Source organism: Hylobates moloch, unplaced genomic scaffold (genome assembly GCF_009828535.3).
Source record: "Hylobates moloch isolate HMO894 unplaced genomic scaffold, HMol_V3 SCAFFOLD_12, whole genome shotgun sequence".
NCBI lineage: Eukaryota > Metazoa > Chordata > Mammalia > Primates > Hylobatidae > Hylobates > Hylobates moloch.
Genome location: NW_026652287.1, coordinates 29810305 through 29826539, shown reverse-complemented (window position 1 = coordinate 29826539; position 16235 = coordinate 29810305). Strand labels below are relative to the sequence as shown.

The following is a 16235-nucleotide window of genomic DNA, read 5'->3' as shown; positions in this document are numbered from 1 at the left end:
CCTGGTTGTCACTGGAATTGTCCTTGGCAAGGTCAGGGTGTCATCTTTATGGCTCCTTGGTCTCTTCCTCCATGGAATTCTTACACAACAATACATACAGTTTATAATTAAAAGCTAAAAATACACTGGCTTCTGTTTTTGAGTCATTTCATTGTTTTGGTACCTTGTGGCAGGGCAGAGATGCATGGAAGACAGGCTGACCTAATCTAGTCTAAATATTCAGACTCCGGGAAGGGAATCCTCCTCAGCAGAGTGCCAACCTATGTCTCTTAATTGCCTCGGCTCCTGATAGATTGGCTCTTACCCTCTTTGAATTCCTTTGTTGTGGAGGAGTTAAAATTCATGAGCGTCCCATGCCTGGGAATACTTACTCCAGTGCTGCTATTTTCCTGAGCCAAGCTGGCCAACACCGCAAAAGAGTTGGAGGTCTGTTGGGCCATCTGTTACATAATAGTCAACAATCTCGAAAATCTAGGGAAACAGGGAGGGGGAGAGCAAAGATGATGAAGCATTTAAACAGAACAGATTGCTGCCTTACTTACAAGAGAAAAAGGGAGAGATGATATGCTTTGATGGAGGCAGAGACAAGCTTTATTAGCATAGGGAACAAAACAAACTTTAAAAAAGTGGCACCAATAAAGCTGACAGTCTAAAGAGGCTTGGTGACAAACCCCATGTTGAACTGCAGGTCACAGAGGCCCCAAATGTGATTGGGAGACACAACACACACACACACACACACACACACCATACAATGTACGCATTGCACATGGACGTGCAATATCCCTGATGTATGAGTGAAACCACTGAAAAATTGCTGTTGTATTTAAAAGCTAAATATAAGCCTGAACTAGAATATCAAATTTTGCAGACCTGGGAAAAGCACTTTGCCTTAACCATCTTCCAAGTAAATACCTTCAGCATGAGGTGAAAGGAGTCAAGGCCTACTTTGACTATACAAAGCCCAGGCCTTTGCATTTACCTAGCAGACTCTCAAGCTCCCTGATTTAGCCACCAGTAAATTTTGTAATCTTTACTAAACACAGGTCAGTTTTTAGCAGTGACCTATAACATTTGACCTGAAAAATATTGTTTCTAAAGGAGTGGAATGAAACTGGAGGTAACAAAGAATTAGAAAAAAAAAAAAGAGAGAGATTGGAGATAATTACGGTGAGAGAAGAAATAGTGAAAGATAAGAAAATCTGGGAGATACATGTCAGTAAAGAACCTCAAATATAAGGCAATAATGAAGTGTCTTAAAAACCAGCTAGTTGGCAAACAAATATTAAGAGTTAAATATTAAACTCTATTTAATGACATGCAGGCTGAAATGTTTAAGAAGCCAGATGATATAAGCAACTGACTTTGAAATTCACCAAAAAGTGAAATGGATTGATGAATGGATAAAGGATCGAGACATAATAAAACTTTTTTTTTTTTTTTTTTTTTTTTTTTGACACGGAGTTTCGCTCCTGTAGCCCAGGCCAGAGTGCAGTGGTGGGATCTTGGCTCACTGAAACCTCTGCCTCCTGGTTTCAAACAATTCTCCTGCCTCAGCCTCCCAAGTAGCTGGGATTACAGGTGTTCACCACCACACCCAGCTAATTTTTGTATTTTTAGTAGAGACGGGGTTTCACCATGTTGGCCAGGCTGGTCTAGAACTCCTGACCTCAAATGATCTGCCTGCTTCAGCCTCCCAAAGTGCTGGGATTACAGGCATGAGCCACCGCACCCAGCCATAATAAAACAATTATAGATAAATGTGCACTGTAGAATCTAGGTGGTGAGTAGATACTATGCACCATAAAATTATTTCATCTTACCTGTATTTTGAAATTTTCTGTGATAAAATGTTGGGGAAAGATAAATGAACATTGAGACTCCCAGAATTAAAATAGAATGAACACAAATAAAAAAAACATAGAAATTAAAAACATCCTAGACATTTAAAAATGTCTAGGTATCCCTTTCATTTCTGTTTTCCTTTTACATGATATTGTCTCCAAATATGTATCTCAATGAAAGAAGCTGGTTAAAGGTTGTGATTATCAAGTTTGAGTGACTAGTTTTGCTGCTGTTATTTCATTGATGTTATTTTGAAGTTGTTGTCTTTAGTAAGCTAAAATTAATGAGATTGTTAAAGTCATAATTTGGTAAAAATTTTGCCCAAAGTAGATTTTACTGTCACTTTCTTCCAAATGGACTCTCTCTGAGATGAACGACACAGATTATTAATTCCATCTCACAACTCACAAGCTGCTTCTTACAGATAACAACTTAAAAACATAATAGAACAAAGAACAGTTTACAACCCCATATATTTCAGGGTGCTAATTTGGGATGGTTTTGGAATGTTTTACCCCAGTCAAATTAGTTTTATCTGGTTCATTTTTCTTGCAAATCTTCAGTGGATCTACATAACTAAATTTGATAGACTTAATTTTCACTGAGGACTGGCCCCAAAGTTAAGTGCATCAGGGAGAGAGAGAGAAAAGAGAGTGACAGCTTCATTTTACCCACCTCTTTGAACTAACCTACATAATTACAGTTTTTATTCTGTGATTGGAGAAATCAGACAGGAAAAGGAAATGCAGGGGATAGCAGTTACTGTTAAAGGAAATCTAAAACCTCCATGTGAATTTGTCTGTATGTCTCAAGGAGGCTTTATCTCCATACTCAAGGCATTTTACGTATAACTCAACTTGTGCAGCAAACTACCTTTTTCAGTAATAACTAACAGTAAAAATATAAACATATATATTTTAATCAAGTCCACCTAGAGTGTCAAAGACAAATTTTTAATCATAAGGCATTGAATTTCAAAGAGAACATATGCAATTCTATTTAATATACAAAACTGCATTGTGGGGAAGCCTCACAGCTCAAAACATGATCACACAAAGGGGGCAAGGTTGGAGGCTGGGGTTAGTTTAAAAATATCTGTCTCTGAGCAGCACATTTTACACTGGAACGTGACAGGCAAAAAGGTTATTGTCTGCAAGTTTTCACCCCAGGGAATAAATAGAAAGGGGAAAAAATGGGAAAGTACTTAAGCAACTTTCTGCCTTTGAAAAAACAAGTGCAGAATAGTAGACACTGTGGGGTGTCCTCTTTTCTAAGCCAGCGACAGCATTTCCAATACCCTGACCCATGAAAGGAGGCGTTGGGAGTTCAATGCTCACCAAATGGCTGGTTTGGAATCTAGAATTGGAAAATTAGTGGGTAGAAGTAGAAATAATTTATAAAAGCAAAATATGGCAGAGGATCTGGAGGAGGCCAGGCTCCCTGACTGGTAGTTTATCTTTGGTAGCATTCCTGGCCTTTGTCACTCTTTCCTCTTTGCTCAGGTCATACCTCAGTTCTGAGGAGTCAGGGGGTTCTAGGAACCCAGGACAGTAGAAACTCAGAAAACCAAGAAAACTGCTCTACTGTGGGTGTCAGAAACTTGCTTCCCCACCCTCATTGCTGGGATTGTTTTTGTAGACTCATGGCAGACTTTTAAGGCCTCACTCCATTTATGTGAGAGGAATGAAAAGTCACCTCTCATTTTATGAGTACCTCCAAAGGCTGTATAGTTCTAAGTAGTGTCTACAAAGTCTTTCTCTAATAGGAGAACAAGACTTTGAAGAATCTATTTAATGAAATCACAGGACTGTTTGGGGAAATTTTATGTAATTGTAATCTGTGAAACACAAACAAACCAAACACTGATTAAGAGCCAGATGGCCTGAATATTAATCCCAGTTCTGCCATTTACTATTTATGTGCATTCAGCTGGATTTTTATATCTCTAGTCTCAGCTTTCCCATTTGCAAAATGGGGATAATAATACTATACTACTACTGCTACTAATCATCATTATTATTATCACAGGGTTATTTATGGTAATGATCAAATAACATAATACAGCACATACTATGGTGAATCACAGATATTAAGTGTTTAATAATTACTTAATAACTTCATTACTCCTATGTTTATCATTATTATTATCTTCCAGGTCTGAAAGAAAATATAAACTTGGGAGACTCTTAAAGAGTCTTGAACAAGTACTTTTGTAGCTTGGCTTGAATTGCTTTACAATAAGTTACTTTGGCTTCATTCTGTTAATAGAAAAAAAGAAGTCAGAGGAAAAAGAGGAGATGAGGAGGAAAAAGAGGAGATGAGGAGAAAAATGGTAAAAGAGTACATTTGTAGGCAACTTTGGCTGGGAATACAAAGCCTCTTTATCTCTCCAGAGTTTTGTGGCTACTTGCAGTCACCTTAGCAAGACTGAGGAAAGTCCCATGGTGTTTTCCACCCATAAGCCATATTTGAAATGCATGAGGTAAGTCCCTTAATGAAAAATGAGATATCATAGAGGCAGAGAGTACAGTTTTCTGATGTTGCCATGGGCTAGGCAAAGTAGGTGCTGGTATCAGCTTTCATCACTGCAAGGCAATAAGAAAACTCTTCCAAAATGGATTTATTATACTTGACAGTTGAGCTTTAATAGAGTCCTTGTAAATGATGCTAAAAAGAAACTTTTTATGGGTAATATAATCTTGATGGGGGGCAGAGAAATTACTTAGAATTCACAACTTAAAAAAATCACATCATCCATTTGCATGTAGCTGGAGTTGGCTGCTGGCAACAGAAACTGACTTGGGCAACTTAAGCAGAAGGGGATTTTGGGGAAGGATATAGATACTGCTTAGGATGACTAGGCTTAGAATGAGCAAAAACCATGGAAACTCTGGAGGGCTAAACCATTGCTGCTTGAGATGCATGATTGACAACCGTCTTTATATCATTGTGTCCTTCTCTCAAGATTCAAAATCCCAGGAAAGCATATCTGATTGGCAAAGTCCTGGTCATGTGATCTACCCTGGATATATTGGGGCTGTCCTGTCTTCAGTAGACATCGTCTTTTCCCATGACTACACACAATGAGGGATTATCTAGAAAAGCAATCAGGATGCTATAAGGGTTAGTACTGAATATTGGAGAGTCCCCGTCCCCCAAAAAAAGTCAAACTAAAGCATTTCAAACCATTTAGAATTTAACTCTGTTATTTCTAATTATGGCTATTGTCTTTCCCACATTTAAAATAATCCTATTCTTACTCCACAAAGGTAATTCTTAGAGTTCTGACTTTTCTATTTCCAGTTCCAGTTCAGTTGCTCTTTGTCAATCTCAAAGAGCCCTTTAGAGAAAAAGTAGAGACACTCATGGCCATTGACAGAGATGTTAAAGTTCACGCTCACCTTCATCATTTTGAAAAAGATGAACTAAAATTAATTTTTCTATGAAATTGACCAACATAAAAATAGAATGATAACAAGTGGTGGTGAGGGTTTAGCAAACCACTCTCATACATTATTGGTAGAAGATTAAATTGATACAGCCTATGCCATGAGCAATTTGACATTACATATCAAAAGCCTTAAAATGTTCACATCCTCTGACTTACTAATTTCATCTCTAGAAATTTGCCATAAAGGGAAAAAACAGTGTAAACACAAAGATGTTATGAAAATATTACAACATTGTATATAATTGTGAAAAATTAGAAACCACAAAAACATTCAACAAAAGTGAACTGGATGAATAAACTATGGTACAACAAAATGACAAAATACTTTGCAATCATTGAAAGATGTTATGGAATTGTGTTTGTTAACATTTCAGATATGTAAAATATGTTGTTGAACAGAAAAAAAAGCAGAGTCCAAACAATATGTAAAGTATGGCGACCTTTTGATTTAAAAACATGGATATAGAGTTTGTGTGAATTTATATATATATATATATATATATACATAGAGAGAGAGAGAGAGAGAGAAAACCATCTGGGAAGTTATACATCAAAATGCTAATACTAATCTAGAGTGGCAAGATTATGGGTGGTTTTTATGCTTTTACTTGTGTTTTCTGTTTCTTTTGTCTTTATGTAATACATACTACAATAATATATATTTCAATACATATTATGTAATTAAAACATAATAAAAGTTATTTATAAGGTTTTTTACATTAAGAAAACATAGGGCTGGGCGTGATGGCTCATGCCTGTAATCCTAGCACTTTAGGAGGCAGAGGCGGGTGGATCACTTGAGGTCAGGAGTTTGAGACCAGCCTCACCAACTTGTGAAACCCTGTCTTTACTAAAAATACAAAAATGAGCTGGGTGTGGTGATGCACGCCTGTAATCCCAGCTACTCAGGAGGCTGAGGTGGGAGGATCACTTGAACCAGGGAAGTGGAGGTTGCAATGAGCCGAGATCATGCCACTGCACTCCAGCCTGGCCAACAGAGTGAGACCTTGTCTCAAAAAAAAAAGAAAGACAAGGAAGAAAGAAAGAAAGAGAGAGAGAGAAAGAAAGGAAGGAAGGAAGGAAGGAAGGAAAGAAAGAAAGAAAGAAAGAAAGAAAGAAAGAAAGAAAGAAAGAAAAGAAAAGAAAAGAAAGAAAGAAAGAAAAGAAAGGAAAAGTAAACACAGGTTAACATAAATGAGCATGAGCATGAGCATGTGGAGGCAAAACCAATGTCACAGATAATATATCAGAAAGTGTGTGCTTTAGAGTAAGTTGTGCTTTTTAACAATTGGAAACATCCTTCTATTTTTATGAGACAAAGAAGAATGTTATTTCGTATGTCTTTTTTCACAATATGAGGCTAACACATTTTTCCCCAAAGATTATCTACCAACTGTGGTTTGCATAAACCACTGGGTAATGGGAAATGGGGAGCTTCATTTGGCCATGGGAAGAAGATGAGAAAACTCCTGCATCTTGACAAATTAACAGAAAGCCTACTTACATACCAAGAATGCTTCAGCCTAAATGCCATTCAGGCATGGCTCATGGAAGAACTCAGTAGATAAAGCAGCAAGAAAAATGGTCCTGACCCTCATTTCTATAAGGGCAATGTAGGCTCATGGAGCATACTTAAGAGGGCCCCTAAGTATGCAAAAGACACATTAACCTGTAGAAGCTCAGGATGAACACCGCACACTTTTTATTTAAATTAAGCCTTTATAGTAGTTTTTACAGAGAAGGAGGCCTATAAAAATGCAGGAAAAAAGCACTAATATATATCTCTGTGCTGTCGTTAAAATTAAGTCTCAAAGGAGGAAAACAACCTAGTTTTATCCCCTTATTTTGGCTTCTAGTTTTCATTTTCCTAAGCAGTTATTTTCTAATTCAGTTGCCTAGTAAGAATTTTCAGGTCAAAATGAAGAAAGGTACTTTGTAAAATGAAGAACTAGCATTATGTCAAATTAAAGTTTGGCCGTTTGCAGTGAATGAAGCATTTTCTATATAGAAATCCATGGCTGTTACACAGAGGTTAATTTTTTTTAATTTTTCTTTTTTTTTTTTTTTTTGGTTCTTTCTAATGAAACTTCTGTCTCTCTCTTTTTTTCCTGCTGGTTGTTATTGTGTCTCAGAATTGAATGCAGCCCACCAGACTTTGCCGCTGCTTCTCTCTCTCTCTCTCTCTTTTTTTTTTTTTTTTGTAATGTACGACAGTAACTACTACACAAAGTTTGCTCTGTAAAGCCACAATTGTGTGAGGCTGGTGTTCACTTGGAATGTTGGTACAGTATATGTCACCATGTCACCATATTTAGGTCCCTGGCCCCCTTTTTTATCTTGGCTTGAAAAACCTTGTTCAACCATTACATGAGAGAACAATATGCCCAGAAAAATGGGAGAAAAGATTGCAGAGAAAGTCTGTTTACCCAAGACACATGGACCAACAGCCAAGATAGCCTAACCAATTTTGTGGTTTAACTTTTCTTACATTAGAAACCACAGGACAAAGCTCATGGAAAACCATAAGAGAAATAAATGTTGGTAGCATCCCCTCCCTTTTTTATTAGTCATACAGAAGAGAACGATTGAATTTCAGAAGGACAAGCACAGATGGTAGAATCATATCTTTTTCTATATATTATTGATGAGTGACAATAACTCAGATGGAAAAATGAATTCGCTCCATTCAATAAAAGCAAACCATGCAGATTTCTGGAATTGGATCCTCACTGTGGTGTGACAGAACCATGGTAAAGTTTATGTGTGGGTCTACTAAGAAGTCCAATTATTTTAGGTTCTTGCAATTAAAAGGCCTTACTAATTAATAAAGATCACTATTATATTTCTCACTCTATGGCTCTATCAAGAGTCAAGCCCTTAAATTTGACTTCGGTGTTACCAATCTTAGACTAAAGTATGTTTTGCTTTCATTCAAGCCACCCCCATAGTTCTAATTACATTTTAAAAATGCCTAATTTATAACCTTGATTTCTTATGGTCTAGCTTGGCCTATACTATACTGATTTTTTTGATGGTTAGACTTACATCATGATGGTCTAGTTCAATTTCTTCCTTTAGTGCTATTTTTTGTTCCCTGAGTCTCTGGACCATGGAGTGAGCAGATGCTAAATCAAGTTCATCCTAACTAATGGATTTGCTGGCAGTTGTAAATCATAGTGCTCATTTGAGTAAAATGTAATATCTTGGAATAACCAATAAATAAATTGGCATTAGTTTCATATTACTCCAATATTTCTTTAATTGTCTCTATAATGTAACACATTTAAACACTTAATTGTGGAATAATTTACTTAATCCATGTGGAAAGTGAAACTATTACCTACTCTGGTCAATTAAGTGTTATTAAAAAATCATGCTCAGTCTTGAACCTGTTAAAATCAAGACTAGAGAAACTCTAGAAAAAGCTCCCTGAGATATATATGCATCCAGAAAATTATTCGCCCATTACAACTCATGGAGGAATTTGTATATAATAACATTTCTTGATACAAATTTATATTAAGACTGCAAAGCTGTAGAGTTGGACTAGTCGGTGCATAATCCTTTATTCTTGTTTATCCTGAAAATCAAGTTGTCTTTGTAGAGGGTCAGGTGGCCCACATACCCAAGTACTTGATACCTAAATATTTACTTGTCTTCGGAAATCTATTTTGGGGTCCAACGGAAGCAAAACCATTTTCAAAGACTGGGATTAAATTGCATCCTCCTCTCATTGATTTTCAAAAAAATTCCCCTGCTCAGAATTAGTTCTCTGTAAGTAATGCAACAAAAATTTTTTTCTAAATTTGGGACCATAAAATGTAGTGATTCTTAAACTACTTCCACGGAACATTGTATGATAAAGGTTGCCCCAAGAGATTCCACCACTAAAAGTAATATATTTAGGGTTACCAGTTTAGCAAGTAAAAATGCAGGACACTCAGTTAGATTTGAATTTCTGATAAACATTGAATTTTTTTAGTATAAAGAAATAAAAGTATGTCCCTCTGCCTTCTGTAAATGTCCAAGAACTAACCTAGTGATATGGTTTGTGTCCCCACCCAAATCTTATCTTGAATTGCAATCCCCAGGAGTTAAGTGAGACACTTGGTGGGAGGTGATTGGATTATGGGGGCGGTTTCCCCCATGTTGTTCTCATGATAGTGAGTGAGTTCTCATGAGATCTGATGGTTTTATAAGCGTCTGGCATTTCCCATTCTCCCACTTCTCCCTCCTGCCACCATGTGAGAAGGCCCAAGCTTGCTTCCCCTTTGCTTTCTGCCATGATTGTAAGTTTCCTGATGCCTCCCCAGCCAAGTGGAATTGTAAGTCAAACCTATTCCCTTTATAAATTACCCAGTCTTGGGTATTTCTTTATAGTAGTGTGAAAAAGGACTAATACACCTAGTCATAAAATTAAGATTTTTTTTATTCACTCTATGTTCCTTGATTGAAGAAGCATCTTTAAGGCTTAAATTAGTAAATGTGGATATGTTATACCTCACAGATGTATCAATGAAATATTGCTCATTATTTTTTATAACATCCTTCCCCTATACAATAGCTTATTTTTGCACCCACATTAAAATTTTCCAGTTAGCTCAAATCTAGGAAATTTACATAAGTATATTTTGCAGGATGAATTGATAAACCAAAAATTTCAGGTATATATATGCTCCTAAAATTTAAGATAATGCCATAAGTTAATAAATCTCTGTCATTGCTGATATTTGGGGATTGATTTATTTTTTAATTTGAAAATTTAGTAGAGAGTATTGAGTACCTGGTCTATGTTAGGCACTAGAGATACAAATATAAAGTAACATCCCCTCCTTCAGGAATCTCGCAGTTAAATAGGCAAAAGCAGAAACAGCTACATGCAAGAAAGTGTCAATGTTGCTATAAAACTTCAGAAACATCTGCACAAATTTGATACTTGTGTTAAGAATACATATTCTAGAAAACTGAAGTGCTTCTGAAAGTGATTAGGTAAAGCATTTTTAAAATTAGCTTTTATTGACTGCACACCATAGGCTAGCCACTGTGCTAATTTAGGTTAATCCATAATCTAAATGAATCCTCGTAATTCTGTGATGTAGACAACATTATTATTCCTTTTTCAGGTAAGGAAGCTGAGGCAGAGTGAAGCAGAATCACTTATTCCAGTACACGCATCTACTAAAGGGCGGCCCAAGAGATTCCTGCTATGAATAGAAGAAACCAGGATATAGGATTGAGTCAAAGTGACCTGTAGTTTTTGTTTCTTCTGAGAAAATTCACTTATGGATCAGAGCCTCTATTTCTAATATAAAAAATACTGGAATGGTCAGAATATTATTGGAGCAATCCCTGACTATATCTGAGTTCTTCTCTTTTGGACTGACTCATATACATATATTTTTCATAATCATCATTTTGCTCAAGAAAATTTTCATAGATTATAGCCTTAACCTGTATATGAAGAGTTCCTCAGCATCAATTAAAACATCGGAAGGGAGTGTATCTGTTTTTTTGAGATAGAGTCTCACTCTGTCACCCAGGCTGCAGTGCAGTGGCACAATCTCGGCTCACTGCAACCTCCACTTCCCAGGTTCAAGCAATTCTCCTGCCTCAGCCCCCTGAGTAGCTGGGATTACAGGTGCACGCCACCATGCCTGACTAATTTTTGTATTTTTAGTAGAGACGGGGGTTTCACCATGTTGGCCAGGCTGGTCTCAAACTCCTGACCTTGTGATCTGCCTGCCTTGGCCTCCCAAAATGCTGGCATTACAGGCGTGAGCCACCACACCCAACCAGGAATGTATCTTTCAAAGTGATTAACACTGGAAGACACCAGATGGCAAAATCTCACACTCAGTCCCAGGATTAAGTTGTAATCACTTGATGTTGTCTTAATTGAAAGGCAGATTACCCAGGTAGGCCTGACTTAACCAGATGAGTCATTAAAGGGAATGGGACCTCCCTGAAGTCCAAGAAATTTGATGCAGGGGAGATTCTCCTTTGCTGGCTTCAAAAATGGAAGAAGCCAAATGGCCAGGAATTGAAAGTGGCTGCTGAAAGTTTAGAGAAAACCCCAGCCAATAGCCAGGAAAACAACAACAACAGAGACCTCAATCGTACAACTGAAAGGAACTGAATTCTGCTAATGAATGACCTTGGAAGAGAATCAAGAGCTCCAGATAAGTACCTAGCCACAGGTTGACACCTTAATTTTAGCCTTGTGAGACCCTGAACAGAGTATCCAGTTGAACCCTGCCCAGATGTATGGCATACAAAAGTGAGATAATGACTTTGTATCGTTTTGAGTTGCTGAATTTATGGTAATTTGTTATTCAGCAATAGAGAGCTAAGGTAAACAAGTACCTAAAAATCTATAGAGAACATCATACTCAATGGCAAATATTGCAGACTTTCCTGAGATCAGGAATGCATTTTCACTATTTCCATTCATTACTGTACTGGCCATCCTAGCAAATGCAACAAAACAAATAAACAAATAAATAAAAAGCACAAATATAGAAAAAAATGAATAAAACTATCATTGTTTACAGACTGTACCTAGAATACTAGACTATCCAAAAGAATCTACAAACTTTAAGAATTGACAATAAATATAGCAAGGTGGCTGAGTCCAATGTCAATATACAACAATTTTATTTTCTTATAATGCAATATAGTAATTGTATTTTGTGGCTAATAAGCAACACAAAGTAGAAAATAAAATTTTAAAATATTATTTATGATTGCATGAAAAAACAGACACATGTGAGAAATATGAAAAATGTGTAAGACTTTTATACTAAAAGCTATAAAATATTTAAATAAAGGGGATCTAAACAAATAGTCATACCATGTTCATGAATTGGCTCAATATTGTAAATCTACCAAATCCCCCACAAACTAACCTATGTACTTAATGCTTTCCCAATATAAACTCCAGCAGTTTTTACTTTTTCTGATAAAATTAACTAGTTCTAAAACTCATATGGGAATGCAAAAAAGTCCAAAAATAGCAAAAAAGGTATTGTCACACATCAGCTAGGTAGGGAAAGAATGGTCTTTTCAATAAATGGTTCTGTGTCTATTAAATAGCATTACAGAAAAACAAATGTGTCCTCACTCTTACTTTACATTGTGTACCAAATTAAATTCCAGATATACTGCAGATTTAATTATGAAGGAAAAAACTACAAAGCGTTTGGAGAAAAAAATACAGCAGAACATCTTTCTCACATGGGTGTAGCAAATATTTTTTAAGACAAGATATACAAGGCACATCTCTAAAAGATAAACATTGTTAAATCAAACTATATTATAATTAAAATGGTGTGTTCTTCAAAAGACATAAAGACAACAGTTAAAAGGCAACCTACAGAGTGGGAGAAGATATTTTAATACATATATTCAACAAATAACTCATATTCTAAACTTATAAAGAACCTCCACAAATCAATTTAAAAAATAGGCTTTCCCAATAGAAAAATAAACTGAAAACGTGAACAAATACTTTGTAAAAGAGGATCTTCCATGGCTATCAAATTTATGAAAAGGTGCTCAAATTCATTTATAATCAGAGATATCCAAGTTAAAACTAGCATATACCCACTAGGATGATTAAAATAAAAAAGACAGAAAGACCAGTATCTAAAAGGATGTGGAACAACTGAAACTCTAATACACTAATGGCAGGATGGCAAATTAGTGCAACCATCTTGCAAACTGTTTGGGAGTATCTATAGTATCTAAATATCTGCATATCCCCTCACTCAGCACTTCCTCTGCTAACTGTATGCCTAACAGAAATTCATACATATATGCACCAGAAAACAAGTACCAGAATATTTCATAGCATCACTATTCACAGTAGTCCAAAACTATAATTTTCAAAATCTCCATCAACAGCAGAACGAATAAGTAAATTGTGGTATTTTCATACAGTGCAGTACTAGACTGTAGTAAGATGGAACAATCTACACAGACATACAAGAGTGTGGATAAATCTCAGCAAAAAAAAAAAGAAAAAGAAAAAAAAAAAAAGAATGTGGAGGAAAGAAGCCAGACCCATGAGTTAAAGCTATATGGTTCCATTTATGTAAAAAGTAAAAAATAGCATAACTAATTATTGTTGACAAATATCAAGCTGATGGCTACTCTTGTAGAAGGGGGTGATTGGATGGGGCATGGAGTTGGAGAGTGAGTTTCTGGTACGCTGGTAAATATTCTCTTTCTTAATTTAAAAGAGGTTATTCAGTCAGGTTTTGTTTGTGAAAATTCATCCATCTATGTAATTGTGATATGTCTGCCTTTTTGTTGGAATATTATACTTTAATAAAAAGCAAAACTTAAAAACGAGCAAACAAAAAACCCAACACTTTGGAAGCAGTTCAGGTACCCATCAGCATCATGAGGTTTACAGAAGAAGGCAGCTCATCCACACTGGATAAGAGGTTACATCCTAGTTTTACATTCCATCAAAAATTTTTTTTCAGAAATGCAAAACATATGAAAAAAGTTTCAGCCTAACTTGTACTCTGAGAAACGCAAATGAAAAGAAGAAATATCAGTAACATGGAAAATACTTAGGATAGAATGTTAAATGAAAGGAAATAGACCAAAATAATAATAGCAACTGTTTTGGATATAAAAAGGTGGATTCTTTCTTTCTCTTTCAACTCATTTATATTTTGCCAATTTCGTATACTAGGGAAAAATTAGTTTTATGAGGGAAAAAAGGAGGAAATTCCATTTTTTTTCCATAAGACAGAAACATTATGCTCAGAAAGAAAACAAAGAGAAAAAAATAATGTTTGATGTAATCTTTGCTGGCTAAAAATAACTTTTTATTTAAAAAGTGAGTTAAATTTATGGATTATACATTTGCAATTGTCTACTGGCTTTGGCTCTACTTTAAATTTCCTGTGTCTGGAATAAAACTCACCCTCCTCATACCATTACTACTTGAAAAAATACTTAGTCCTGTGTATTATCAGTGAACTGGTGCCCAAAGCTAGAAAACTTCCCCACTCCTCTTTTCACTGTGTTACCACAGTATATCAGTATAAAGCCCACTGCAGAAATTTGTGTGGAACTAGAAATTTAGCTGGAAATATACCTCAATATACCAGTCTTTCTTTTCTATACTCATGGCCCCTTTCTTAGTTTAGGCCCTTGAAGATAATGCTTGGACAATTACCTCCTAAATTATTTTCTTGACAGTAATTTATCTTTTCCCCAGCGCCACAGCCAAATCACAGCTCTGAGTGGGGAATCACATTTGAACAGGTGGGTTTGGTGGTAGGTGGTATGCACCTCCAATTGGCATGAGACCTCAAGCTGTTGGGAATGTCACATTTTTGTGGTTATTCAATGGTGAAAGGTAAATATTTACAAATTTGTCAATTTGGGCCCTCCAATGTGTCTTCTATATAAGCTATAAGGCAACTAATAACAAAGACTGCAGAAAAAACAATGGTGAGCTGATTCTATGAGCACATAATGAGTTTCATAGCAAAATAACGCTGGGGACACATTGGAGCTGCTGCTCCCTGTTTGGAAGCCTCTCTCTGTCTCCCAGAGAGCACATTGGGACGCTCATGACTAATTCAGGTTATTTCTAAAGAATTTATTAAGAGTACTTGCTGGTGGGTTACCATTTTATATGTATGTGTGTGTCTGTATACATATATATACATACATATGTACATATACACATACTTGTATATATACATATGCAAGTGTATATATACACACATTGCATATGTAAATGTGTACAAGTATGTGTATATATACATATACATATAGTATAAAATAGTACATATACATATACCAGTATGCGTATATATAGATATGTGTGTATACATACATATATACATATATACATATGTCTGTGTATATATGCCTCCTTTGAAACAAGTTGCGCCTTTGTAGTCTTCTACATCTTACATTTAATTTTTTATTAGTATGAAATATTTTCTAATTAATTATCAAAATTTTATTATGACCATTTTTTAATATCATTTTATATTAATCATGAATAATTATCAATAGCAATAATTTTATTAAGTAGTGTTATAATTATAATTTATATTCTGTGTTTATTCACAGACTAGTCCCTTCTGCCTTCTGGGCAGGTCACATCTGAAAGATTATCCTTTTTGAATCAGTTTGAGTGTTCTAGTGACCAGGCCACACAGTTTCTCTTGACATTTAAAAATGTAAGTTGTTCCACCCAGCCACAGAAGCATACCTAATGTGTGATTCTTATTTATTTAAAGGCGAAAACAGACCAAGCTAATCTATGGTGTTATAAGTCAAGATGGTGGTTGCGTTTGGGGGTGGTAGTGACTGAAAAGGGGCATAAAAGTAGGGGCAGGGCTTCGGGAGTGCTATAATGGACTGCGTTCTCAATGTGGGTGCAGATTGCATGAGTGGATTCTGATTATAACAATTCACCAAGCTGTGTGTTTTAATGTGCAATTATGTAAATAAATATTACACTCCAATAAAAAGTGAATTTTTTTCTTCTAAAAAAATGGGATACATGTCTAGAACATGCAGGTTTGTTACATAGGAAAATGTGTGCCATGGTGGTTTGCTGCACCTATTGACCTGTCCTCTAAGTTCCTTCCCCTCACCCCCGACCCCCGAACAGGCCCTGGTGTGTGTTGTTCCTCTCTCTGTGTCCATGTGTTCTCATTGTTCAACTCCCACTTATGAGTGAGAATGTGCAGTATTTGGTTCTCTGTTTCTGTGTTAGTTTGCTGAGGATAATGGCTTCCAGCTTCATCCATGTCCCTGCAAAGGACATGATTTCATTCCTTTTCATGGCTGCATAGTATTCCATGGCGTATATAGACCACATTTTCTTTATCTAGTCTATCATTGATGGGCATTTGGGTTGGTTCCATGTCTTTGCTATTGTAAATAATGCTGCAATAAA

The 16235-nt window shown here is 36.0% G+C and overlaps 1 long non-coding RNA gene across 1 annotated transcript in view; it reads right to left on the bottom strand.

Annotated features, from left to right (window-relative positions):
• Positions 1-432: 432 nt before the first annotated feature.
• LOC131380789 (uncharacterized) overlaps positions 433-16235 on the bottom strand; it is a 69201-nt gene continuing 53398 nt past the window's right edge. The window contains exon 3 of the long non-coding RNA XR_009208989.1: positions 433-471. This is a non-coding gene — a long non-coding RNA (uncharacterized LOC131380789). The remainder of the gene's footprint in view (positions 472-16235) is intronic.